Source organism: Chlorocebus sabaeus, chromosome 4 (assembly GCF_047675955.1).
Source record: "Chlorocebus sabaeus isolate Y175 chromosome 4, mChlSab1.0.hap1, whole genome shotgun sequence".
Taxonomy (NCBI): domain Eukaryota; kingdom Metazoa; phylum Chordata; class Mammalia; order Primates; family Cercopithecidae; genus Chlorocebus; species Chlorocebus sabaeus.
Genome location: NC_132907.1, coordinates 62,702,842 through 62,730,415, shown reverse-complemented (window position 1 = coordinate 62,730,415; position 27,574 = coordinate 62,702,842). Strand labels below are relative to the sequence as shown.

The following is a 27,574-nucleotide window of genomic DNA, read 5'->3' as shown; positions in this document are numbered from 1 at the left end:
TACACAGGATAGAGGTTTAATTGATTCACAGTTCTGCATGGCTGGTGGGGGGAGTGCAGGAAATGTACAATCATGGCAGAAGGCAAAGGAGAAGCAAGTACCCTTTTCACAAGGAGCCAGGAAAAAGAACGAAGGGGGAAGAGCCCCTTGTAAAACCATCAGATTTCACGAGAACTCACTATCATGAGAACAGCATGGGGGAACCACCCCCATGATCGAATCACCTCCCACCAGGTTCCCTCCCCTGACACATGGGGAGTACATTTTGAGATGAGATTTGGATGGGGACACAGCCAAACCATGTCAGGGAAGATGGAGCAGGTACAGGCAAGGGTGCTTTTGTCTTATGCCTTGGAAGAGAACCCATGGAAAAATCGTTATCCTATGCAATTGACAGGAATATGTATTAATAGGATTAAGGTTGGGTAAGATTCTGTATCCAGTTAGTAGGAGTTCATGAATGCTTCTTGCAGATGGGGGGACTCTTTTATTTTATTTTATTTTATTTTATTTTATTTTATTTTATTTTATTTTATTTTTTATTTTGAGACATAGGCTTACTCTATTACCTAGGCTGGAGTACAGTGGCATGATCTCAGCTCACTGCAACCTCTTCCTCCCAGTTTCAAGCGATTCACCTGCTTCAGCCTCCTGAGTAGCTGGGATTACAGGTGTGTGCCACCACGCCCAGCTAATTTTTGTAGTTTTAGTAGAGATAGGGTTTCACCATGTTGGCCAGACTGGTCTCAAACTCCCGATGTCAGGTGATTGGCCCGCCTTAGCCTGCCTAAGTGCTGGGATTACAGGCGTGAGCCACTGCACTCGGCCTGTTTTATTTTATTTTCAAATAAAACAATAAAGGATTGTGTTTTCTAAAAAGTAAACAGGATATCAGATGGGAGGGAGTAACCACTCCACACAAGTCAGATCACCACTAGAAAACTTTCAAGATGTTTGGGAAGGGGGCTCTTTAAGCCAAGCCCAGGTCTTGACTGGCTGAAATACTGGAATAAGCTGGGCGACAGTGGGAGGAAAGGGCAGTGTAAGATATTTAGGGGGCTGTGAAGACTAGATTCAAAGTCTATGCTTTGTATGAAAGGAAGTGAGCAGCACACTATACCTTGGAGCAACTCAGTGTAAAAGGAGAACAGTAATTGGTGAAAAGAAATTGCTGCAGGCAGCAACGGCAGAGAGGATGCGGAAGGGGTGAGGACGAGGGCCTAGTGGTGAGGAATCTAGCAAAAGGAAATTATTTTTGTACATAAGGAATTCTATTGTTCAACATGCATCAGCCAACCCTTTACTGAGAACTTTATCACCTGTGGCCTCTGAGGATCCAGAGATGAGTGAATTCCAATATCTGCCCTCAAGGGATTGACAATCTAGCAGAAGGAGAGAGCCTGTAAACAGAGCAACTCTGGAGTTTTATTTGACAAAAGGGAAGTGCTGGCCCACAGCGAGTCACTTTGGCCAGGCACCATCTTTTCCTGCCTGGATTCATGTGACAGCTTCCTCACCCCTCTTTCAACCTTTGCCCAGCTGGTCTTCTGGGACGCACTCCTCCTTGAATTCAGTGTAATCTCTCTCTCTCTCTCTCTCTCTCTCTCTCTCTCTCTCTCCTCTCTCTCTTCTCTCTCTCTCTCTACTTTTTGAGATGGAGTTTCTCTCTCTCTCTTCTTTTTTGAGATGGAGTTTCACTCTTGTTGCCCAGGCTGGAGTGCAATGGTGCGATCTCAGCTCCCTGTGATCTCCGCCTCCTGGGTTCAAGCAATTCTCCTGTCTCAGCCTCCTGAGTACCTGGGATTACAGGCACCTGCCACCATGCCCAGCTAATTTTTGGATTTTTGATAGAGACAGGGTTTCACTGTGTTGGATAGGCTGGTCTCGTACTCCTGACCTCAAGCTATCTGCCCGCGTTGGCCTCCCAAAGTGCTTGGATCACAGGTGTCAGCCACTGCGCCCAGCCCAAAATATTTTAAAGTAAGTTTCAAAAAATAAAGAGTCAGTAGGGACATTCCAGGCAAGGTGATGGCCATCAGAAAAGTTCATGAGTGAATTCACAGGTCGTCTTTTCTTGGTGTGAGCTGAGTCCATGTAAATGGATGTCTGGGAACTTAAGTGTCAGAGATTCTTTTTCATTAAGGGCTGCGTGAGTGAACTGATGTCTTTCTTCATCTGTATAATGGGGATAATAATGTCTGCCACATGGGCTTTTGGGGGAGGATTAAAAGCAAATTTAGCGGATCATGAGGGCAGGAGATCGAGACCATCCTGGCTAACATGATGAAACCCTGTCTCTACTAAAAATACAAAGAATTAGTTGGGTGTGGTGGGCGCCTGTAGTCCCAGCTACCAGGGAGGCTGAGGCAGGAGAATGGCGTGAACCCGGGAGGCGGAGCTTGCAGTGAGCCAAGATCACGCCATTGCACTCCAGCCTGGGCGACAGAGCCAGACTCCATCTCAAAAAAAAAAAAAAAAAAAAAAGCATGGTGCCTGAGACGTAGTTAATGTCCAATCAACATTAACTGTGGTTATTTTTACTGTTGTTATTGTTAATATTAGAGTGCAAATAGTTGTTTTTCCATTGCCTAATTCTGTACCCAATTTATAGTAGGCATTCAATACGTAGTTGTAGGAACGAATGCATTTGAGTCTCTTGATTTGTACTCATTTGTTCAACAAATATTTATTGGGCACTTGTATATGCTAGGCATAGTTCTAGGCCCTGGGAATAAAACAGTGTGGGTCCATGTCACCTTTCCCTATAAGAGCTTAATGTCTACAAGGGTAAGCAGACAGATGGATGGGCAGTGGGGATGCTACTTGGGCACCAAGGAGGGCTCTGAATATGTTCTAGGGAAGGGGTCACCTTCTCCCTAGAGAAAGTGCTATCTAAACTGAGTCCTGAGAGGTGAGTAGGAATTGGCAGGTGATAGTGGTTACAGTGGGAAGGACAACCTCAGTTTCAGTATGTTCAGAGGCCCAAGGTAAGAAAGAACCTGTCTTGTTATGCACAGCTTGGGCAGGTGGTTTAATTCAGGACATCTCCCAGAGATGCTTCAAGATGACTGGACACTACAGTTCAGTTTTACATTTTCTCATATACAACTGCACACAAATTATTCATGTTTTCAAGACTGTGAAAGGTAGAAATGGAAGAAGATATTGTTACCACGTAAGTAGAATGGGAGATGAGAAGAATTCTCTCTCTTTTTCTCTCTCTCCATCAGATGCCAGTAAGCAATCAGACTATCAAACATCTCCAGACATTGCCAAATGTCCCTGCAGGGGTAGGGAAAGGGTGTGTAAAATAACACCTGATTGAGAATCACTGGCTTACAATATCAGGCATCATCCTAGACACCCAGCCTCTCCTCCTCAATAAGCCCTTAAGGCAGATGGTTTAAATATAAGGACAGGAAATGTCAAATGACCTACCCAGAATCTCATGGATAATCATTATGGGATTTGGACTTTAAACCCAGGTCTTTCTTATTCCACTACATCTCCACACTGCCATATAACACACAGTTCCAACACCAAAGGAACTTCAGAGATATCTGGAGAGGTGTGGTGTGAACCAAGTAAGTTTCAGTGTGTTCCCTGGAGAATGAGTGATGTGAGCACTCAGAAGAGAGAGGTAACAATGGGAGGGAGGTCAGGGAACATGTCCTGCAGAGATTAGAATGTTCTTTGCATATTTGTGGACAAACAGTGAGTTTGTGCAGAGAAGTAGAAGGAAGTAAGTTCCGGACAGATAGCATTGGGTAGCAGTTAAGAGCAAACACTGGTTCCAAATAGACTCTCAGTTCCAGCTCCTCTACTTATTAGTTGTGTGACTATGAGCTACTTAGGTAATCTTGTCCAGTATCATTGCCTATAAAATGGGTTGCTGTAATAATAGTACATATTCTAAGATTGTTAAAAGGAATTAATGACCTAATATGTAAAAGACTTAGAACAGGTCTTGGCATCCTGTATATGTTCCATAGATGCTAGCTACTTAGTACCTGGTTCAGTTGGACTTCAAATAGAGTTTAGAATCTATATTGTAAATAATAGCAGCTTTTGAATCAAGGCCTGCAAAGATGTTCCATAGGTACCACAATCTCCCTTCCTGTGTGCACTGGAAGATCACAAATTAGTATATCTTTGGGTCAGAAACCAGTCTCTGGTTCCATCTGATTCCATGAACTGTTCTGTTCCTAGGGATCTATGTCAAATGGTTCAGCCCCTCTGTGGTGGCTTTGGGTTTGAAGCATTTTGTTTGTTTGGTTGTTTTTTGTTGTTGTTGTTGTTGTTCTTTAGATGGAGTCTCGCTCTGTCGCCCAGGCTGGAGTACAGTGGCTCAATCTCGCCTCACTGCAACCACCGCCTCCCAGGTTCAAGTGATTCTCCTGCCTCAGCCTCCCAAGCAGCTGGGATTACAGGCGTGCACCACTGCACTAGGCTAATTTTTTGTATTTTTAGTAGAGACAAGGTTTCACCATGTTGGCCAGGCTGGTCTCAAACTCCTGACCTCAGGTGATCCACCCACCTTGGCCTCCCAAAGTGCTGGGATTAGAGGCATGAGCCACCACGCCTGGTCGGGTTTGAAGCATTGAGGACATCTTTCCAACAGAGCTGCAAAGAGGGAAAGAGACATGGGCATCTGTTCAGACTTCATTCACTCATCCATCCATTCACTCAACATTTACTGAATACCTTTTTAATTCTGGGCATCATGTTTCCATTAACTACATCTGGAACACCAATAAGTCACCACCCCGCCTGTGTGTCAGCCGAAAGTTGATTGGATAGAATTGTCATTGTTTAGTTTCAGGGCAATTCAAAGTTATATTTGTGGATTGTGTCAGAATCCTGAGGTTTTTTCTCGTGCTTTGCTTGGTGCCACTGCTGGGCCTTATGTTTGTGGAGAGCTAGTGGCCCTGGATGTTGTCAGGGATCTTCTCCTGGGAATTTCCGCTTTCTTCCTCTCTTCAGCTGTTTATAGCTGCATAAGGTTTAGATCTGTTAGCAAACACTTGTATAATTATGCCCCTCTCTGTTTACAGATTCAGGATAAATTGTCCTAATGGGAAAATATCTGTCCTTTAGAGTAATTTGGATCAAGGCTTTTTATTTTTTGTTTGTGTCTGCTTCACTTGCCTTTCTAAAAATCATTTTGCTGTCTGTTTCACTCATGAATCATCTACTGTTGATATACAACAGCACTCAATAAACCTCGTTAAAAATCTTGTCTTGATCTAAAAGTAGTTGACCTTAGGGAAGAATGTGACCCATCCATATGCTGTCTCATAGATACTGAACTGAAGGAAACATTGGATTGTAAGGCTCTTTGGGGACATCTGATAAGAAGCCCACAGAAATGACCAGCCAGAGGTCTGTGTTGAGCTGTGACATGCGTCTCTGTTCTGTAGGGTGGGGTTTGTTAAAGCTGTCAGGAATAAAGCCTACTTTAAAAGATACCAAGTGAAATTTAGAAGATGACAAGAGGGTGAAACTGATTACTATGCTAAGAAACGCTTGGTGATAGAGGATAAAAATAAGTACAACACACCCAAATACAGGATGAGAGTTCGCGTAACAGAGATCTCATTTGTCAGATTGCTTATGCCCATGTAGAAGGGGATATGATAGTCTGCACAGCTTATGCACACAAACTGCCAAAATTTGGTGTGAAGGTTGGCTGACAAATTCTGCTGCAGCATATTGTACTGGCCTGCCTCTGGCCTGCAGGCTTCTCAGTAGGTTTGGCATGAGCAAGATCTAGGAAGGCCAAGTGGAGGTGACTGGAGATGAATACAATGTGGAAAGCATTGATGACCAGCCAGGTGCCTTTACCTGCTATTTGGATGCAGGCCTTGCCAGAACTACCACTGACAATACAGTTTTGGAGGCCCCGAAGGAAGCTGGGAATGGAGGCTTGTCTATTCCTTGCAGTACCAGACGATTTCCTGGTTACGATTCTGAAAGCAACGAATTTAATGCAGAAGTGCATTGGAAGCACATCATGTGTCAGAATGTTGCCGATTACATGTGTTATGGAAGATGAAGATGCTTACCAGAAACCGTTCTCTCAATACATGAAGAACAGTGTAACTCCAGACATGATGGGGATGTATAAGAAGGCTCATGCTGCTCTGCAAGAGAATCCAGTCTAAGAGAAGAAGCCCAAGAAAGAAGTTGAAAAGCAGAGGTGGAACTATCCCAAAATGTCCCTTGCCCAGAAGAAAGATCAGGTAGCTCAGAAGTAGGCAAGCTTCCTCAGAGCTCAGAAGCAGGCTGCTGAGACCCAAACCAAACAATTTTCTATGAAGAGTTTTCAGATGAAGACAATCAACTTACTGACTAAGCAGCTGAAGAAAGAGAAAAAGGAAATGACTGACCAGAGCCTTGACCACCATGCTGGAAACCTCATTTCAGTTCATGTGTTTTAGGGCATCACAATCACAAAGCATTTGCATTCATTCATCCCACAGTCACAGAAGACCTACTATATGCGAAGTTAGATTATAACTGAATAACTAAATGTATAAAGGTGAACCTTGATTTGAATTCTTCAGCTTTGTGGGAGATAGCAATGCACCCCTCCTATCAGAAAGGGCCAGGCGCAGTGGCTCAAGGCTATAATCCCTGCACTTTGGGAGACCAAGGTAGGCAGATCACTTGAGATCAGGAGTTTGAGACCAGTCTGGCCAACATGGTAAAACCCTGTCTCTACTAAAAATACAAAAACCAGCTGGGTGTGGTGGCAGGTACCTGTAATCCCAGCTACTCGGGAGGCTGAGGCAGGAGAATCGCTTGAACCCTGGAGCTGGAGGTTGCAGTGAGCCAAGATAGTGCCTTTGCACTCCAGCCTGGGCAACAGAGCAAGACTCTGTCAACATAAAACAAAAAAAGGCCGGGCGCCGTGGCTCACGCCTGTAATCCCAGCACTTTGGGAGTCCAAGGCGGGCAGATCACGAGGTCAGGAGATCGAGACCATCCTGGCTAACACGGTGAAACCCCGTCTCTACTAAAAACACAAAAAATTAAATGGGCATTGTGGTGGGTGCCTATAGTCCCAGCTATTCGGGAGGCTGAGGCAGGAGAAGGGCGTGAACCCAGGAGGTGGAGCTTGCAATGAGCCGAGATCGCGCCATGAATTCTTTTTGCAATGTTTCCTCCCTCTGAATAGCTACAAATACCTAATGATAAGAGGCAGTGGTGTAATGATTAAGCACACCCTTTTGAGTCAGACCAAATGGGTTTGAATCAGGACTCCAACATTTATTAGCCGTGTTACTTAACCTCTTTGTGATTCAGTTTCCTTGTGTTAGAATAAGACTAATAATTATACCCACTTCACAGGGCTACTGCCAAAAAACTGAGATAATCTACATAAAGTACTTAGCACAGTGCCCAATATAATTACAGTAAGAGCTTAATAAGTCATAACTATTATTATCATTATCATCATCAACTAATTATTTAGACCCATTAAAAAGCAATACGTCTTGTACACAGAACAGGAGCGAAGCTATGAAATACACTTATCAGGCTGGACGCAGTGGCTCACACCTGTAATTCTAGCAGTTTGGGAGGCCGAGGCGGGTAGATCACTTGAGGTCAGGAGTTCGAGATCTGCCTGACCAACATGGTGAAACTCTGTCTCTACTAAAAATGCAAAAATTAGCCAGGTGTGGTGGTATGCGCCTGTGGTCCCAGCTACTCTGGAGGCTGAGGCAGAAGAATTGCTTGAACCCAGGAGGTGGAGGTTGCAGTGAGCCGAGATTGTGCCATTGCACTCCAACCTGGGTGACAGAGCGAGACTCCCTCTCTCTCTCTCTCTCTCTCTCTCTATATATATATATATATATATGTACACACGCTTATCATCTAGTCAGTGTTCACAGTTGGGCATATTCTTAGCGATGCCCATCCTAATAAAGAAAACAAAGGTCCGATGTTTTGCGGGAATGTTACATTCTCACGGCAACTTGTTTGTGAGTTAGGGAACATAGAGGTTCAGGATCTTTACTCCCACATATGATGGAATAACAGTGGAACGCTGTAGTTCTAGAAGGAAATAGAAGGAGTTTTCTAGCCTCACTTCTGCTTGAATATGCAAAACTATCACTTAGGATGGAGTCCGATACATGAAGATTGCACAGTGATACCAGATGGGACTATCCTAAGGTGAAGTCAGTTACCATTAGGATTGAGCAAGTCATCTTTACATTGTATCCAAATTCTTTTTTTTTTTTTTTGAGACGGAGTGTCACTCTGTAGCCCAGGCTGGAGTGCAGTGGCGCCATCTCGGCTCACTGCAAGCTCCGCCTCTTGGGTTCAAGTGATTCTTCTGCCTCAGCCTCCTGAGTAGCTGGGACTACAGGCGCCTGCCACCATGCCTGGCTAATTTTTTGTATTTTTAGTAGAGACAGGGTTTCACCGTGTTAGCCAGGATGGTCTCCATCTCCTGACCTCGTGATCCGCCCGCCTCAGCCTCCCAAAGTGCTGGGATTACAGGCATGAGCCACTGCGCCTGGCCTCCCAAATTCTAACGTTGTACTTTGAATCTCTTACCTCTTTTGTCCTCTGTAGAGATGATGAACAGCTGGTCGGTATCCTCTTTATAATAACCCTTCAAGTAGGAAAAGGCTGTTAAGTTTGCTTTAGGTACTTTTTTTCACTCTAGACTAAACAACTCCAAATCCTTTAACCTCCCCTCGTAGGTTCTATTTTCTGTCTCTTTAATCATTTAGGTTCTCCTTTGGAACCTTTCCAGTGTCTCCACATCTTCCTTACAATAAGAGGCATCAGACTGGACATTCCCCCCTACCCACCAGTAAGAGTCTGTCTGCTGTCAAATTCTTTATTACGGGGTAGGGAGAAGGGGGGCACTTCCCTTTCCTGTCAAACTCCCACCAACGTGAATTCACCCCAGCACTGCATTGCCTATTTCTTTTCAGTGCAACATGCAGATTCCTATTAAATGCATGATGTGCTGTGATCCTCACCTCTTTGTCAGTTTTTCTTGAATCTAGACATTAAGCCCCATTTGTGCCTGTCATTTTGATCATCACCCCTGAGGATACCACTTTGAAATCAGCCATCATGCTGAACTCTAAACTGTTTTTAATGAACCCTTTCCTTAATGTATGGAAGCTACTTTGGATTCTCTTAATGTATCAGCAGTTCTCACTCAAATTAATGTTATTTGTAGACTCTGGGTGTGCATATAGCAATTTCAAGTATTATTTAAACCAGACCCAAGACAAAATCGTAGACCACATTCTAAGCACCCCTTTGTTTACTGGGCCATTGATCTCTTTTCCAGACAGCAGTGAAACCCCGGTTAGGGAAAAGACGTACCAGATCGTATCTTTCTGGCCTGCTGATGAGAATGGCATATGCATGCAAAAGCTTTCCTGAAATTAAGGTATTATGCAGATGTGGTCACATTTTTTTTTTTCCCTGAGATGGAGTCTTGCTCTGTTGCCCAGGCTGAAGTGTAGTGGTGTATTCTCAGCTCACTGCAACCTCCGCCTCCCAGGTTGAAGTGATTCTCGTGCCTCAGCCTCCCGAGTAGCTGGGATTATAGGTACCCACCACCACACCTGGCTAATTTTTATATTTTTAGTAGAGGGGTTTCACCATGTTGGGCAGGCTGGTCTTGAGCTGACCTCGTGATCTGCCCGCCTTGGCCTCCCAAAGTGCTGGGATCATTGGCGTGAGCCACCGCGTCCAGCGTGTGGCCCCATTTTCAATTTCCAGCACACACACGCCCCAAACTGAGTTTAGGCAACAAAGATGAGGACAGGGGCAGAATATTTCTTTGTATTATACTTAAAACCATACATTTATTTTTATTTTTTTAAAATTTATTTTCTTTATTTTTGAGACTGAGCATTGCTCTGTCGCCCAGACTGGAGTGCAGTGGTGCAATGTTGGCTCACTGCAACCTCCACCTCCCGGGTTCAAGCAATTCTCCTTCCTCAGCTTCCCGAGTAGAACAGCTGGGACCACAGGCGCCCGCCACCACGCCTGGCTAATTTTTGTATTTTTTTTTTTTTTTTTTTAGTAGAGATGGGGTTTCACCGTGTTAGCCAGGATGGTCTCGATCTCCTGACCTCGTGATCCGCCCGTCTCGGCCTCCCAAAGTGCTGGGATTACAGGCTTGAGCCACCGCGCCCGGCCTATTTTTGTATTTTTAATAGAGATGGGGTTTCGCCATGTTGTCCAGGCTGCTCTCAAGCTCCTGACCTCAAGTGATCCACCCACCTTGGCCTCCTAAAGTGCTGGGATTACAGGCATGAGCCACTGCATGCCTGGACTGTATTATGTATTTATTTTATTTTTTTGAGTTGAAGTCTCACTCTGTAGCCCAGGCTGGAGTGCAGTGGTGGGATCTCGGCTCACTGCAAACTCCGCGTTCCGGGTTCAAGCAGTTCTCCTGCCTCAGCCTCCCTAGTAGCTGGGATTACAGGCGCCCACCACCACACTCAGCTAATTTTTGTATTTTTAGCAAAGATGGGGTTTCACCATGTTGGTCAGGCTGGTTTTGAATGCCTGACCTCAAGTGATCCACCCACCTTGACCTCCCAAAGTGTTGGGATTACAGGTGTGAGCCACTGTGCCTGGCCCATACATTTACTTTAAACAGCATTGATGTGCACATCATTAATTATGTACCTGGATCGAAGGAGTGGAGAAAGAAGTTAAAACATTGGGAAACTGTTGTGGAAAAAACACTCAGAAAGGAAGTGAAGGAGCACTGCTCAAATTATTATTAGAAAATTATTCAATTTGAACTTAATTCCCATAAAACACACAGGATGCTAATGAAAGACTACCACCTCTTGGCAGCAGAGTGGGAAAAGGGAAGGGGGAGGAGCCAACATTCACTGAGACCCTTATAATATGTGTAAGCCAGACACTTTGTGTTAGAGCGTTCTAATACCCTTGGCTTTTTCTAAAATCATCAGCCTAATTTGCTTTGACCCAGGAATTGTGATGTTTGGAGGACTGGCCTACAAAGCTTGCTCTCACTGGGCACATGTAGTATTCTCCTAAACTCCATGAGGTATTGTTGGTTGCAGTACCCAAACCTTCTTGAAATAAACCTTATCCTGGGGTTCTGTTTCCTTTTGGTTCTTCCAAAAGAGGAATACCATGACCTGACACTCCTTGCCTGTTTCTGGGTTGGCTGTTGTGCCGACCTGAATGAAGCAACTAGGGGTAATTCCAGGACTGGTAATGATAATTATTTACTATGTGCTCTGGGGCTGCTTCTGTGAGTGGGCAGATTTCCAGCCCAGGCTTGACATGGGTTGGCCCCTCCTGGGCTGTAATTACCCATTCCAGTGGCAGTAATGGTACTGGAATTGAACCTTTCTTTTGCCTCCTCCATTATAATTAATTGCTTCGAATTCCACCAGATCTGTCTGTTGCAAAGCTCATTCACTTTTAGGGGCTGCTGGATGCCCACAACGAGGGCTTAGAGACAGAGGGGTGGAGTGGGACTGGGGTGTGACTCTAATATGAACCCCAAGGAGTGGAGTGTGTGCCTGCCTGTGCAAGTCCTGGGAGGGAGGCCCAGGGCTTGAGTGAGTTTGTTTGCACTGAGATTGGTGCCATCAACCCCAGGAACTCTCCATACCTCTAGCTCAGGTCCCTGGGAGCTCCACCCTGGATGCCTTTTGAAGCCAGGTGAAACGTGTTTTGAGCAGACGTTCCATAAGGGCTTGGGGTTTGGCACCAGCGACGCTTTTACTTTTCAACAAGTGTCAGGAGTGGAAAAATGGAAGAGAATACAGCTGAAGTTTTGAAAAGCAACGAAATGTGGGGTGACTCCCCCTCCCACTGCCAGCCCCCGTCCCCTGCTTTAAGAAAAGCAAACACTCTTTTCCTGTCTTATTTGTGTTCCCATTAATTTAAGACAGGAAGCCTCAGTGGGTGTGATGTAAACAATTCGGCCTCGTGGCTCGGGCTTCCTCATCAGTTTGCAGCTGGAGCGATGGCTGCAGGGCCCTGGCCCACTCAGGCCTCCTGGGGGAGGGCTTGTTGACTGAACCCCACAGAAGGTGGGAGGGGTAGGGGAGCGGGAGAAGGTATAAAGGAAATGCTTCAGTCGTGCAGTCACCGGCGATTGTAATTTAGTGGTGGTAACTTTGGTTACTCCAGTAGAAAGGCTCTGACCGGGGATTTCTGGAAAGTTCCCTGACATCCTGCCCCGTGCCGTGGTTGTGATTTTAGCTGGGGGCTCCACCCCCGAAGGAACCCAGGCTGCCGCCGATTATGAAACGGAGTGGTCATGAAGTGAATTGATGTGGGGAGGTGGAGCTTCTTGCAGTGGCTCGGAGGGAGAACTTTTGGTGCAAGCGAGGGTCTAGGGTAGGGCGCTTTTTCCTCTAAACTGCTCCGGGTTTGCCCCAGGAAGCTCCCGAGCCCTCGGTGTAAACAAAGGTGTCTGGATGAGAAGCCCCAAACTCCCTGAAATCCTCCCCAGGGCGGTTTCCTTTTCCCGGCGAGGGGAGTGACCGGGGAGGGGATCCTGGAATGCTGTGGGGTTTTGACAAGTGAGCCGGGGAGTGGCAAGCCGAGTTTAGTATTGCATTACAGGCTTTTCCTAACCTCCTCCACCGCGGCGCGGAGGGAGGACGGGGGTCCTCCCACAGACGTGGAGCGGGCGGAGAGCAGCCCTCGGGAAGTCCTGCAGGAGCTGCGTTCCAGGAGGGCAGCTGGCAGCCGCCCCAGGCCCCGGGGCCGCCTGCAGGTGATTAGGCTAATGAGCTGCCCCGGGGGCGCGGAGCCTGGCCCGGCGAGCGGATTACCCGGCGCCCAGCTGCTGCCGGCGGAGACTCCCAGGAGCTCCGGAGAGGGGGTCGGAGAGGAACCCTCCGAAGGTGACTTAAGAAGTGGAGGTAGGAAATCGGCTTCTGAGGCGAAAGCCTCAGGTTTCCCGGTCTGATCCAGGTTGGGGTGCAGATTGGGGCTGAATCCACAAACGTGGAGATTTAGCCACAGCCTCGGAGGCACGGAGCGGCCACCTAAGCGTCTGCCCTTCTCGAGTCCCGGATCACTGGGGTGTGTTGTTTTTAAAGTGGGGGATTTGCGTGTTGCGAGACGGTTTGTGTTCCTCGGGAGGACTAAGTGACTTGGAGCTGGTTTGTCAATGGCTGGACGGAAGGAGGCGCCCCGGGTGTGTGTGACGGACAGGGAAGGGGTGCGCCGAGGGGCAGGTAGTAGGGGGCTCCAGAGCCACGGCGGTTTCAGAACCTTGGGGGCTGTGCCGTTGAAGCCCCGGTAGGAGCGGGGGGGCATGGCAGCAGCCCGGAGAATCTGTCATACTGTCCCCATCCCTCGCTAGCAGGAGAATGAGGCGGAGCAAAGCTGCCTTCTCTACCCGCGGGAACTGTGGATGATCTCACACGAGGTCGTGATCGCCTTTGGGGATAGATCTTTGCCCCCAAATTACTAAACAATCTGCTTGGACAACAGCCCCACCAGTGATTCACAAAATGTTTTGATTATGGGATCCACAAATCAAAGATATTTAAAGATACAGGATGTTTGAAAAGAGTGACATTTTATGTTCTGTAGCTCCTCTCTACTAGGTAGTTTATAAACACTACAAGTGAAATGAAGTCAGTCTTGTCTCGTGAGATGGAGGGAAAGGAGGAGGTAACCTACAGCTGTCATCCTGGGAACCATGTCTGGGAGAAAAAGACTGAATGTAAACAGTAAACAAATGCTTTTCATAGAAATAGGCTAGGCTGAGTTTGATATCGTAAGGGGACATAATAAACTCTAATATAGAAATATCTTTAAATACATTTCTAATATTAAAATATATTTAATACAAATAGAGTAGTTTCAGACTTTGCATTCCTACTGTTTTGCAACTCTCAATTCAGCTTTGCAGGTGAGTTGCAAGGGCTTCATTTCCCCCCAAGCTGCTAATCTGGCCATTGAATACTAACCTGTAGGCCTGGGTGGCTCCTTTTGCTGAGATGTTAATGGCGTTGAGAGGATATGGGACCCGCCCACAGTTAATCCTTCAGGATCTTCAGTCAAACCCAAGGCCCCTGGGGGCAGCTGCGGGACTCACAGACAGGATGGCCTTTGGGGAAAGTGGCCTGTGTCAGGTCTTAAAGAAGAAAAAGTTAGTTCTCAGAGCGGGCCACGAACAAAAGAAACAAGAAAGGAAAAGTGATGGGGGTCGGGAACCGAAGTGAATTTAAGGCTTATCTGGGCCCTCAGCCTCTCTGAGCCTGCATTGCTGGGTATAATTGTCAGCCTCCCTCTAATCTAGAGTGAAAGGAAGATGGTCTAAGAGCAGCAAAGTCACCAAACTGCCTTTCTGCCTCCTCAACGTCCCTAAATTTACCAGCGGCACACCTGGCACGTAATAGAGCTTCCCTTGAGCCGCCGTTCCTGCTAATCTCTGTATGCTCCATGCAGGTCACACTTAGGGATGGTGTCATTGAAGAGAATGGTGAGTCCATTGCACTGTGTTTCCTGGGACATCAAGGTCGCTACCTGCTCTTCCCTTTTGCCTTCTTCATCGTCTTGTTTCCCAGAGGTTTGGCCAAGTGCTTGTTGCTCTGCCCTTCAGAGAGGGGGTTCTTCCGATTTTACTGGGTTCTCATTCTGGAATCAGACTTACAGTGTGAGCTTCCCTCCTTATCAAAACCATTATGTATGTATGTGTATATATATGTATATGTATATAGGTATATATATGTATATGTGTGTGTATGTGTATATATGTATATACGTGTATATGTATATATGTGTATATTACATATAAAAATTTAAAAAGTCAAATATGTCTACAAGGCTTATAACAAGAGACAATACTCACTCGCCTTACCTCTTACCAGCTTCCACTTCTTTCTCTTTTCTAGAGATGTGGTCTTGTTATGCTGCCCTGGCTGGTCTCAAACTCTTGGGCTGCCTCAGCAAACCTCCTGCCTCAGCCTCCCAAAGTGCTGGGATTATAGGTGTGAGTCAGCACGCTTAGCCTCAACTTCCACTTTTGTGCCCCAAAGACATCCATTTTCAACTCTGCACTGATTTCTAGTTAGCAAGCACACACTGCCTGCTGGGTCCCTCCCTCATGAGAACTCCGTCGTCCTCCGCCTGCCGCTCTTGAGGCCAGTTGCACATCCATCATTGTGATGCCTCCTCTCACCATTATTAGAATTCATTTTGCTGCTTTTTCATGTAGCATCCCCTGTGTTTTAGACCCCATGTCTTCCTTTTCCTTTATGTTCTTTTGCTGGTAAAACACACCTTCCAGAAGTTCCTGAGAAAGAGGACATGGGAGGCAAGTTTTTTGAGATCCTTCAAGGCTGACATAGGTTGGAAATCCCTTTCTCTGAGAAGTTAGAAAGCATTGCTTTTCTAGATTTCAGAATTGCCATTGAGATGTCTGGTGTCATTCTAAAGGCTGATGCTTTGAATGGATATCCCCTCCTGGAAGTTCTTAGGATTTCCTCTTTGTCCCCTAATATTCTCTCTGTTGTCATGAAGTTTCATTATAAGACTTGGTGTGGGACGGGCGCAGTGGCTCACGCCTGTAATCCCATCAGGCCAAGGCAGGTGGATCACGAGGTCAGGAGATCCAAACCATCCTGACTAACACTGAAATCCTGTCTCTACTAAAAATACAAAAAATTAGCCGGGCGTGGTGGTGGGTGCCTATGGTCCTAGCTACTCGGGAGGCTGAGGCAGGAGAATGGCGTGAACCCGGGAGGCGGAGCTTGCAGTGGGCCGGGATTGCGCCTCTGCACTCCAGCCTGGGCGACAGAGCGAGACTCTGCCTCAAACAAAACAAAAAAAAAAAAAAAAAAAACTTGGTGTGAGTCTTTTCCCATCCATTTTACTAGGTTTCCAGTCGGCTTTCTCAATCTAGAAACTCTGCCCTTCCATTCTGAACAGTTTCCTGGAGTTTTGTTGGTTTTGTGTGTGTGTGTGTGTATTTTTATTTTTATTTTTTTTAATTTATTTTGGAGATGGAGTCTCACTGTCACCCAGGCTGGAGTGCAGTGGTGCGATCTCAGCTCACTGCAACCCCTGCCTCCGGGATTCAAGTGATTCTCCTGCCTCAGCCCCTGAGTACCTGGGACTACAGGCATGCACCATCACACCCAGCTAATTTTTGTATTTTTAGTAGAGAGGGGGTTTCAATGTGTTGGCCAGGCTGGTCTCAAACTCCTGACCTCAGGTGATCTGCTCGCCTTGGCCTCCCAGAGTGCTAGGATTACAGATGTGAGCCACCGCACCTGGCCTTTTTTGTATGTGTTTTTAGTAGAGATGGGGTTTCACCATGTTGACCAGGCTGGTCTCAAACTCCTGACTTCAGGTGATCCGCCCGTCTTGGCCTCCCAAAGTGCTGGGATTACAGGTATGAGCCACTGCACCCAGCCAGTTTCCTAGAGTAAAAAAGAAAAAAAAAAGAATTCCATCCTTCTCCTAATTGGAAGGAGGCCCTCATCACGGATTGACTCTCGAATTTTCTTACTGAAATCTCCTTTGCAAAAAGAATAGTTATGATAGTGAAATCGATGTGATCTGACTCCATCTTGCTTCTAATCTCCAGGTTGTCCTGGTTCCTTCCTGGATGTAGGCCAAACTTAACTTTAGGGAGGAACTTAGTTTATAATTTAACTTTGAAACAAAGATGATGGCAGTCCTTTCCCAAAGCAAATCTCCTTATTGCCTGGGGACCAGACTGCCTTTGTAGGACTGATAAAGTAGCCACAAGATTTGTGGCTTGATAAGCATCACTATTGTAGAATCTAAGGTTGGCATTTTGAGATGTCTTTTCAGGTTTCTGCATTTCTTTTTTTTTTTTGAGATGGAGTCTCCCTCTGTTGCCCAGGCTGGAATGCAGTAGCATGATTTCGGCGCACTGCAACCTCTGCCTCCTGGGTTCAAGTGATTCTCGTGCCTCAGCCTCCCAAGTAACTGGGACTACAGGCATGCATCACCTTGCCCAGCTGATTTTTGCATCTTTAGTAGAGACGGGGTTTCACCATGTTGCCCAGACTGTTCTTGAACTCTTGACCTGAAGTGATCTGCCCGCCGCAGCCTCCCAAAGTGCTGGGATTACAGGTGTGAGCCCCCGAGCCCAGCCAGGGTTTTTGCATTTCTGACAACTAGTGGCTTCACCCAGACCTGCCAAGTGGTCCCGTGGCCCCACCCAGAAGTGGACTCAGCATGAGGACCATTTTCCACACCCCATGATTGAATCCCCAACCAATCAGCAGCACCCATTCCCTAGCCAATCCCTCCCCCAATCTCGTCTTAAAAAAACAGCCTTCGAATTTTCAGAGAGACTGATGTGAGTCATAAAACCCCATTCTCTTGTTTGGCTGGCTGTGTGTCAATTAAACTTCTCTATTGCAATTCCCCTGTCTTGATAAATTGGCTCTGTCTGGGCAGCAGGCAAAATGAACCTGTTGGGTGGTTACATTACCCTTTTTCTTATACTTTCTATCTTCTTTTTAAAAAACATTTCTACTTCCTGGGAAATTTCCTCATTTTTGTCTTCCAACCCATATGTTCAGTTTTTATGTCTGTCATCATATTTCTAATTCCCAAGAAAGCCTTAAAAATATCTGAAATTTTCTTTTTATAATCTGTTACTGTTTCTTGGATGAAAAGCTTCTCAATTCTCTGTGGATCTCAGTTACAGCTTTTTTGAAGCATTTCTTTACTCCCTGCACTCTTTGTTTTCTCAGATTTCCTCTTAGTTTTTTGTTTGCTTTTTGGTTTTTAATCACTTCCACATTAAAGGCTTTTTTCAAACGTCTGATGATCTTTGATCACTCACTAAAAAGATAACTGGAAGATCTACATAGATGACATATACCCAGGAATAGTTCCTTCTTACTAAGAAGGAGACATAGAACATGTCTCGATCTAGAACAATGCCTGGCACACATGAACCTTTCCATACATACAATATTTGCTGAGTAACTTAGTGACGTACACTGTTGCTGGGGCCCAGGTAGTTGCAAGTATTAAAAGCTCTCAGGTGATTGAAATATGCAGCTAGCACGGAGGCCCTCTGCTGTAGGAGTAGCTCACTGGTGGTTTCATTGGAGGACTCACACCTGATAATGGGAAGTCTTTGTTCTCTGGGGAAACGGATTGGGTAGAAGAGAAATCCCCTACACTGAGGGGAATTGGTTGGCTGCAGTGTTCTGGGAGCCAGATGAGGAGGAGACTTGAAGTTGAACCATTTGGTGTGATGACTTTGTCTTGTTTGCCTGTTTTTTTAGCTCCTGCCCTCAGCTACACCTGGTGTCTCTGAGTCCAGAGTTGCCGAGACACAGCAGAGCACACAGGTTGCAGAATTTCAGCCTTCACTTGGTACGTAGGGCTAAGGTGATTTAGAGTCTCTTCGACCTCAGTGCACGTTGCCTCCAATTCCAGAGGCATTCCAGGGCATAAATTCCAACCCGGCTTTCCTCACTGCTGTGCTAGGTTTTTGCTTTCTCCCACCTGCTAAGTCAGTTACCACTAGTTTGTCTACATTCCAGCTTCCACAATGGTGTTGCAATCATTGTTTCTCCTGTTCTGTTTATCTTCGAGAGGCCAGCAACCCTCCCTTCACCCTCACTCATGTCAGACCATTGTGTTTACTGGCAAATGAGTCTCCCTGCCTGATGCCCCCAACTTTGCCCCAGAACCCCCTTCTCAGTTCTTCCTTCTGTTGCAGGTGCCCACTCGGGGCCACATTTCAGATGGCTACATTGAACTTTCATCTCAGCAGTAGTCACTTAAAATGTCCCGGCCCCTGAAGAGAGTGGTGGCTGTTGGTCATTCCTGTTGGCATGGTAGTGTCTTCTTCATCGGATCATTCATTATGCTGCTGCTTCTGTACAGAGTATTGGGCAGAAGGCATTTTTGAACATATTTGATGCTATGGTTTATCAGGGCTCTGTCTGTGAGCATAACTGTGCAGCACGTTCACTTGGAAATATATTCATGTCCATTTCCTTCTTCGGCCCTCACCGGCAGCCCATTGGGTGGTGGTGCGGTCAGGTGGACTTGGAAGCGTTATTCTCTGAGATGATTAGCCTGTTTAGGTCACATATCTCCATTCCACGCCCCAGAGACAAGCATAGGAAAGAGCTCGCCATCAAAGGCTAAGCAATGAAGAGTAAAGGAAAGTCTGTTGTGGAGTTTCTAGGGAAGGTGTGTCCACTACCAAGAAAAAGATGCAAAATACATGGCCCTTTTGCTTTCCCCCTGTGTTGCTGTGTAAACTGGTGTAGGCATGTTGCCCCTAACCTGAGGATGCAGCCACTGTGCAGGAGAGAGTAAGTAGCAGGTCCCAAAGAGTCCCAGAGAAGCACAGCTCAGAGCCCCACCCTTCCTCTGCACTTCTGGCATGTGAGATGATGAATTTCCTCCCTGTTTAAGCCACTTTGAGTCAGGGTTTGATATCATTTGCTGCTAAAGTAATACAGGTGGAGATTTATTTATGCATCGCTCATCTCCAAAAAGAGTTGAGGCAGACCGTGGGCTCACTCAGATTTGAGCTCCCCAATTCCTCTTCTGATTCTCATTCTGATTCCAAGTAGAATTCCTCTCTACTCTGCCTATTTTCTAGGCAGATGAAAGTAATTTTATTCTTTCTTCCAACTTCAAAGGAAGGAATAACTATTGAGACATTTGGGGAAAAGGGGGAGTTCCTTGCTTTGGAGATGACCGGCTGAACCCAGGGAGCAAACATCCTGGGCTGTCACTGAAGTGAGGGCTGCTTCTAAATGACACAGTGCTGAAGACACTTCGTGCTCCTGCTTGTGAAGAGGCAAGCGCTAGTTTTCACTCCCTCCTAGGACTGTGGAGGCTGAAAAGTCTGCCTGCAGACTTGGTATGGTTTCCTCCGTCTTCCACCCTTTGTGCCTCCCAGACTTTGGGAAGTTTTGAAGATGAAACAAGCTCCGGAAGTGCTCGGTGCTGTCAGGAAGACCAGAATGCCGGAGAAAGTACCCTGTTTCTTCCTGTGTTTTCCGATCTGACTCAAGTGGCAATGATTTGAGTCACTTTTATGAATGGAAGGCCATCAGAGCCTGTTCTATACTGTATAATATATATGCCTTATACTATACAGTTCATCATTACATCCTGAACACCCTACACCATCTGTGATAAACAATTGGTATTCAAACATTATTGTGAATGAACAACACAAGGATTGCTCATGTTAATAGACTCTTTTTTTTTTTTTTTGAGATGGAGTCCCGCTTTGTTGCCCAGGCTGGAGTGCAGTGGCACAATCTCAGCTCACCCCAACATCCACCCCAGGGTTCCAGCGATTCTCCTGCCTCAGCCTCCTGAGTAGCTGGGACTACAGGTGCGCTCTACCACACCCAGCTAATATTTGTATTTTTAGTAGAGACACAGGTTTTGCCATGTTGGCCAGACTGGTCTCAAACTCCTGATCTCAGATGATCCACCCATCTCGGCCTCCCAAAGTGCTAGGATTACAGGCGTGAGCCACCATGCCAGGCCGACTCACTAATTTTAATGGCAGCGTATTTTCCCATTGAGTTGAAGGACCATAATTTGCACATCTACATCCCCAGGACTGGACATTTAAGTAGTATGGGCTAGAATATCTGAGACATGCGGTCATTAATTGGGAGATAACCATGAGACTGTTTTGTTTTGAGAATGAGTTTTGTTCCCCAGGCTGGAGTGCAGTAGTGCAATCTTGGCTCACTGCAATCTCCGCCTCCCGGGTTCAAGCAATTCTCCTACCTCAGCCTTCCTAGTAACTAGGATTACAGGCTCATGCCCCCAGACCCAGCTAATTTTTATTATTATTTTTTTTTCCAAGACAAAGCATTGCTCTTTCCCCCAGGCTGGAGTGCAATGGCCTGATCTCGGCTCGTTGCAACCTCTGCCTCCTGGGTTCAGTGATTCTCCTGCCTCCCAAGTAGCTGGGATTACAGGCATGCGCTACTATGGCCAGCTAATTTATTTGTATTTTTGGTAGAGACAGGGTTTCACCATGTTGGCCAGGCTGGTCTCAAACTCCTGACCTTGTGATCTGCCTGCCTCAGCCTCCCAAGGCGTCAATCCCATGCCTGCTGGGATTACAGGCATGAGCCATGGTGCCCGGCCAATTTTCATTTTTATTTTTTAGTAGAGATGGAGCTTCCCCATGTTGGTCAGGCTGGTCTCGAACTCCTGACTGCAAGTGATTCTGCCTGCCTTGACCTCCCAAAGTGCTGGGCTTACAGCCGTGAGCCACTGTGCCCAGCCATGAGACCTTTTTTTGACTGTTCTGTTACTTCTCCATCTTCCTGACCCCCCTAACCTTCAGAGAGGCCCTAATCATCCCAGTTCCAGATTCCCATTGCCAGCAACAGAACTCAGCACAAAAGTAGATGGCATTTTGGAAGCACTGATATTTTTTAAACTTTTCCCAGGAGTTCCTGTTAAGCATTAGTTGGCAGGGAATTGCCACTTGAAATGTGCATCCCTGAAGTGGTGCCTGCCTAGCGTGGTTTTCCAGGTGGTTTCTTCTCACATGTCTTACTACACTTTTGAATCTAGAGATTATATATCTGGCTCTTTCATTTGTTAGGACTTTTGGCTGACCTCTGAGATGCTTGTTTTAATTGCCAACTGATAGAAAATGTAAGTGGAAAAATGCATTAGGGTGCAAAGTTTGGAGTTGGAAATGGGTGAGCTTGTGGGGATAGGGGATGAAGGAAAACTGTTAGAGACAATTTTGTCTGGTTAGTGGGCTGTTGTCTTAGCAGTTTCACTTGTCAGCCCCTCTGTAAATAAATATACCATTCCTTAAACAATATAAGCATTCTGTGGAAGTTTACACATAAAGAAATCTACACATAAATTTCTGTTTTTGTAACTTACATTTGAGATATGTTATAAGACCTCGATATTTCCATTTAGATTAATCCTATGATGAAGCCCTTTTGTAGAACACATAATTTTTTTTAAAAAAAGTCAAAAGACATTTGTCCCAAATACATACCAGATATATATGTGTGTGTGAGTGTAACTTACAGTTCTGTATGTGTTGTCATTTCTTTCCCTGCCCCCAATTCATTCTCAGACTTCTCTGTACTAAGAGGATTGTGTCTGTGAGCTGCAGCATCTGGTCCTTGCTTTTTCTGTTTCTGGTTGGGTTCAGCCAATGGGAGGCACTGGCAGAGGATCAGAGGAGGAAGAAAGAGCATCTGGGTATTTATCTCCCTCTCAGTCCCTCTAACCTTGCTGGGGTTCTGACGACGGCAGATTTCTTCTAAGCACTTGAGGCAACTCACTTTCCTTGCTCCAGTTCCTGCATAGTCTGGTAATACTGCTTCCTCCCCCATGCTCTGCAGACCTAGAGGCCCTAGCAGTTTCCCTGCTGTTGTTGCTAGCCCCGGGGTGCTGCACTCTGCCTGTCTCCTATCTGCACCTCTGTAAACAGTCCCTGCCTAAAACAGTCTCCACTGAAACCTTTTCAGTGTGCCTTCTGTTTCCTGCTGGACTCTGGCTGATAGTCTATGTCCATTTTTTTCTCATATATAATCTTAATTGTCATGCTTGGCTCTAAAGTGCCAGTTACATTTACTGCATCTGAATTTGAATTTGAATTGTATCCTTTTTTTTTTTTTTTTTTGGAGACGGAGTTTCGCTCTTGTCGCCCAGGCCTACTGGGCCTCAGCTCACTGCAACCTCTGCCTCCCAGGTTCAAGTGATTCTCCTACATCAGCCTACTGAGTAGCTGGGATTACAGGCATGCACCACCACACCTGGCTAATTTTTGTATTAGTAGAGACGGGGTTTCACCATATTGGCCAAGCTGGTCTCCCAACTCCTGACCTCAGGTGATCTACTCACCTCAGACTCCCAGAGTGCTGGGATTACAGGCATGAGCTACCGTGCCCATCCGAATTGTATCTTATGTGAGATTTGTCTTTTTTTTTTTTTTTTTGGGACAGAGTCTCGCTCTGTCGCCCAGGCTAGAGTGCAGTGGCGCAATCTCGGCTCACTGCAAGCTTCACCTCCCGGGTTCACGCCATTCTCCTGCCTCAGCCTCCCAAGTAGCTGGGGCTACAGGCGCCCGCCACATCTGGCTAATTTTTGTATTTTTAGTAGAGACAGGGTTTCACCCTGTTAGCCAGGATGGTCTCGATCTCCTGACCTCGTGATCCGCCTGCCTCAGCCTCCCAAAGTGTTGGGATTACGAGTGTGAGCCACCGTGCCTGGCTGAGATTTGTCATCTTGTGTCTATTCTGTCCTTTCCAATAGATTATGAGTCCTGCGGGAGGAGGAAGATGATTCAGCCTTCTCCCTACAGTGTGTTACACTGTTTGACATAGAGGTTACAAGAATTGGCAACTCTTTTTGTTTTTGTTTTGTTTTTGGCTTTTCTTGAGATAAGTTCTTGCTCTTTCTCCCAGGCTGGTGTGCAGTGGCACTATCACGGTTCGCTGCAGCCTTGACCTCTCAGAGCCAAGTGATCCTGCCACCTGAACCTCCCAAGTAGTTGGGACCACAGGTGTGTACCACCTCAGCTCATTTTTATTTTTTTGTAGAGATGGGATCTCCCTGTGTTGCCCAGGCTGGTTGTGAACTCCAGGGCTCAAACAATCCTGCTTCAGGTTTCCAAAGTGCTGGGATTACAGGTGTGAGCCACCTGTGTCTAGTGGCAACTTTTTTTTTTTTTTTTTTTTTGAGACGGAGTCTCGCTCTGTCGCCCAGGCTGGAGTGCAGTGGCACAATCTTGGCTCACTGCAAGCTCCGCCTCCCGTGTTCGCCATTCTCCTGCCTCAGCCTTTTTTTTTTTTTTTTAATCCCCTGGGTTTATTTTGTTTTGGTTTTTTTGAGATAGGGTCTCACTGTTGCCAAGGCTGGAATACAGTGGTGCAATCACAGCTCACTGTGACCTTTGCCTCTCTGGCTCAAGCAGTTCTCCCACCTCAGCCTCACGAGCTGGGACTGCAGGTGGGCGCCATCACACCTGACTAATTTTTGTCTTTTTTGTGAAGATGGAGTTTTGCCATGTTGTCCAGGCGGGTCTCCAACTCCTGAACTCAAGCAATCGGGCTACCTCGGCCTCTGAAATTGTTGGGATTACAGGCGTGAGCCACCGCACCCAGCCTCAGGATGGCAGCTCTTGAAGTAGAATAATAACATACATATTGAAGTGCATGTGTGTGTTTAGTGTTAGTGCTGTTGGCAGTTCCTTCTGGCAGTGCTGCAGCTGAGCTCAGAGTCTTAATTCCTGCTGTCGGCTCGGGCATCTGAGGGCAGAGAGGGTGGGTCTGACCCCCTGCAGAAGGTGGTGATGGCGTCTGGGAGGATTTATGCCCTCACAGCTGCCCAGGAGCCTCCCCGATGATACTCTCCCACCACCCTTAAAGGCATCATACCACAAGTGTGCAAATTATTTTTTAAAAAAAGAAGAGAAAGGGAAGACCGAAAGCCACTGACCCTGCCAGCTGACCTGATGTTGGCCATGCTGTCCTGTGGGAGAGGCACCTGTTTCTGTGTTCTTGGGACCCAGCATTTTGGATTCTAGTCCCTATGCAGGTATCATATCTGTGACTATTAGCAAATTTTCATAACTGTCATTTGTGCCCTTATCGGTGTCGGTTCATTCATGCAGTAAGCAATTACTGAGTGCCAGTTACAGGCAACACACTGCCAGCAATTAGCTGTCATGTTTTTCAGAGTCAGGGGTTCCTTAAGGGACTGAAATAATAGAACTTTCTAGCTAGAAGGGATCTCGGATCATGTCTAATCCAGCTTCATCCTTTGAAGGTGAAGTTCAGCTCAAGAGGTTCAGGGCTTTGTCTGGAGCACAGTAAATGCCGTGGATGGTACCAGACCTCCATGCTTTGACTCTGCCTGGAGTTCTTTCCTCGTTTTGCTCTGATGACACCACCTGGTCATTTCCTGGGTGCTTTCTGGTGCAGCTAACCTCCACCAGGTATCCTTTAAAAAGCTTCTCTGCTGTTCTTTATTGCTTCCCTCTGGCTGCAAATGCAAACCAGATAGTCATGCTCTGAGCTCATAAAAAAACCTAATGGGATGCAGACAGCAGATTCCAACCTAGACTTCAACACAGCCCCAATGTATACAGCTGGGGGCTATCCAGACCAGCCCACCGCTGCTTTGGAGCATCTCTCCTCCTCTAAACTTCAGAGCAGCATTTTATGTGGGTGTATGAGGTGCTAGGATTGGGTTGGGTGAGTTATAAGTTATGTGGTTTTTGGAGCCAGAGCCTCAGCCCTCATCTGCAGAAGTGGTTTCCTTCAGGCCAGGTGAGGGCTGCTGGCAGAGCCTTTCTCTGGGAGGCCTTTGCTGCTGCACGGGGATTGGTGCTGCTTCTGGTTTGGCCCTTCATGGGTCTGTATTTATTTCAATGACCAGGGTATCAGGTATCCCCTACAAAATCAAAAACTTTTGACTCCACTAAATTTACAGCTTCAAGTTGGATTCAGATGGACAAGAAAAAGCCTTTCCTTAATGAAGAGACACAAAGCCAATTAGACTGCCTGAGCAAGCCTAGGTCTGCATGTGATGAGGTGAATCCCAGTTATAAAGTGTTCCGCCCTCCACGTGTTACGTTCTTCTACATATGTGTTGTCAGCCAGAGTCCTGATAAATCCCTACCCATACCTATGAGACATAGGTTTGGGAAGATTAGGGAAAGGAAGGCAGCAGGGGTGGGGCAGGGCAGGGCAGGGGGAGCTGGTAACCTTTACTGAGTGCCTGCTATTTGTCAGGATTTGTGCTTGGAGTTTTAACTGGGGGATCTGACACCTAGATAGCAGAGGGTTATTTTGTAGATCTGGACCTGAGGCTCAGAAGGGCCTTGACATACCCTGTGTTGCACAGGTAATGTAAGGTGGTGTGTCACGAAGTGACCTTTGTCTGAGCCCGACACACAAACCATCTCAGTGAAGGAATATTATTCTAAATGCAGCTGTTGGCCAGGTGTGGTGGCTCACACCTGTAATCCCAGCACTTTGAGAGGCTGAGGTGGGTGGATGACGAGGTCAGCAGTTCAAGACCAGCCTGGCCAACATGGTGAAACCCTGTCTCTATTAAAACTACAAAAATTAGCTGGGTCTGGTGGCATGTGCCTATATTCTCAGCTACTCAGGAGGCTGAGGCAGGAGAATCGCTTGGGCCTGGGAGGTAGAGGTTGCAGTGAGCTAAGATTGCACCACCTGCACTCCAGCCTGGGTGACAGAGCGAGACTGTCTCTGAATAAATAAATAATCAATAAATAAACACAGCTGTCCCATGTCAGTTTGGGAAGAGCTAGTTAGCATCCCTGCCTTGCTTTTCTCAACTGTAAAGTGGGGATAAAGTTTGTCACTCCCTCATAGGTTCGTGGTGAGGATGGAGTGAGTGAGGGACTGCGCATAGAGTTCATTACTATGCCGACCATGGATGCCCTTAATAAAATTTAACTCCTGAGCCCCTCGTGCTGGGTCTGCTGCTGCTGCTTTTTCTGATGGGTTTTGTCACTTTGGAGCCAATTGTTAACATCCTTGAATTATTTTGCTCATTCATAAAATGAGGCTTGTGTTAAAGGTGAGGTTTTTTTTGTTTGTTTTTGAGACAGAGTCTTGCTCTGTCACCCAGGCTGGAGTGCGGTGGCATGATATCAGCTCACTGGAACCACCGCCTCCCGGGTTCAAGCAGATTCTCCTGCCTCAGGCTCCAGAGTAGCTGGAATTACAGGTGTGTACCACCACTCCTGGCTAACTTTTTTATTTTTAGCAGAGATGGGATTTTGCCATGTTGGACAGGCTGGTCTTGAACTCCTGGCCTCAAATGATCTGCCCGCTTCAGCCTCCCAAAGTTCTGGGATTACAGACATGAGCCACTGTGCCTAGCCAAAGGTCAGTTTTCTTAATGGAGAAAATCCCAAAGAGAAAGAGGCAAATCCCCATCTTTCATGTTGTAACTATCAAAGTTCCAGACATGCTCTGTCTGTATCTTCCTTCAGAACAAATCCATTCACGTATACTGGTGAGAGGCTGGACTTGGTCAGTTGTGCAGGAGGAACCTGTGCTCTCTGTGGTTAATTCCAGCCACCCTTCTCAGTCCTCACCGCTTGGGCTTCCTCTCCTTCCTGACTCATTGTCCCTGTGACGTATATTCATCAGCACTGTCCATCTCTTTTTTTCTGCCTCCCCCACCCCTTGGAACAGAAATGTATTGACTGCATACAAAAATTAGCCGGGCATGGTGGCGGGTGCCTGTAGTCCCAGCTACTCAGGAGGCTGAGGCAGGAGAATGGCGTGAACCTGGGAGGTGGAGGTTGCAGTGAGCTGAGATCGCACCGCTGCACTCCAGCCTGGGCGACGGAGCAAGACTCCGTCTCAAAAGAGAAAAAAGAAATGTATTGGCTGCGATGAGCATCTTTTATAGCTTGGAATATTGTCCATTGTCCTTCCCACTTCAGTCACTGAAATAGGTAATGACGGGGACTCCCTTGAAGATCCCGAGGTATTACGCCTTTCTTCAGGATGTTCCAGAAAATTCTCTGTCTCTTACAGCCCTCTCTGGCTCTTGTTGCTAT

At 46.6% G+C, this 27,574-nt stretch overlaps 1 protein-coding gene and 1 pseudogene across 3 annotated transcripts in view; both read left to right on the top strand.

Annotated features, from left to right (window-relative positions):
- Window positions 1-27,574, top strand: part of PDZD2 (PDZ domain containing 2) — a 472,427-nt gene that overhangs the window by 206,895 nt on the left and 237,958 nt on the right. Inside the window, exon 1 of one of the 3 annotated variants that reach the window (XM_007961289.3) lies at window positions 12,118-12,908. The exons of the other annotated variants lie outside the window; for them this stretch is intronic. The gene's annotated coding sequence lies outside the window, so the exon portion shown is untranslated. Of the gene's footprint in view, window positions 1-12,117; window positions 12,909-27,574 lie in introns of those variants that run through there. 3 annotated transcript variants of the gene reach the window in all.
- On the top strand, window positions 73-6,440 carry LOC140711607 (large ribosomal subunit protein uL18-like; annotated as a pseudogene).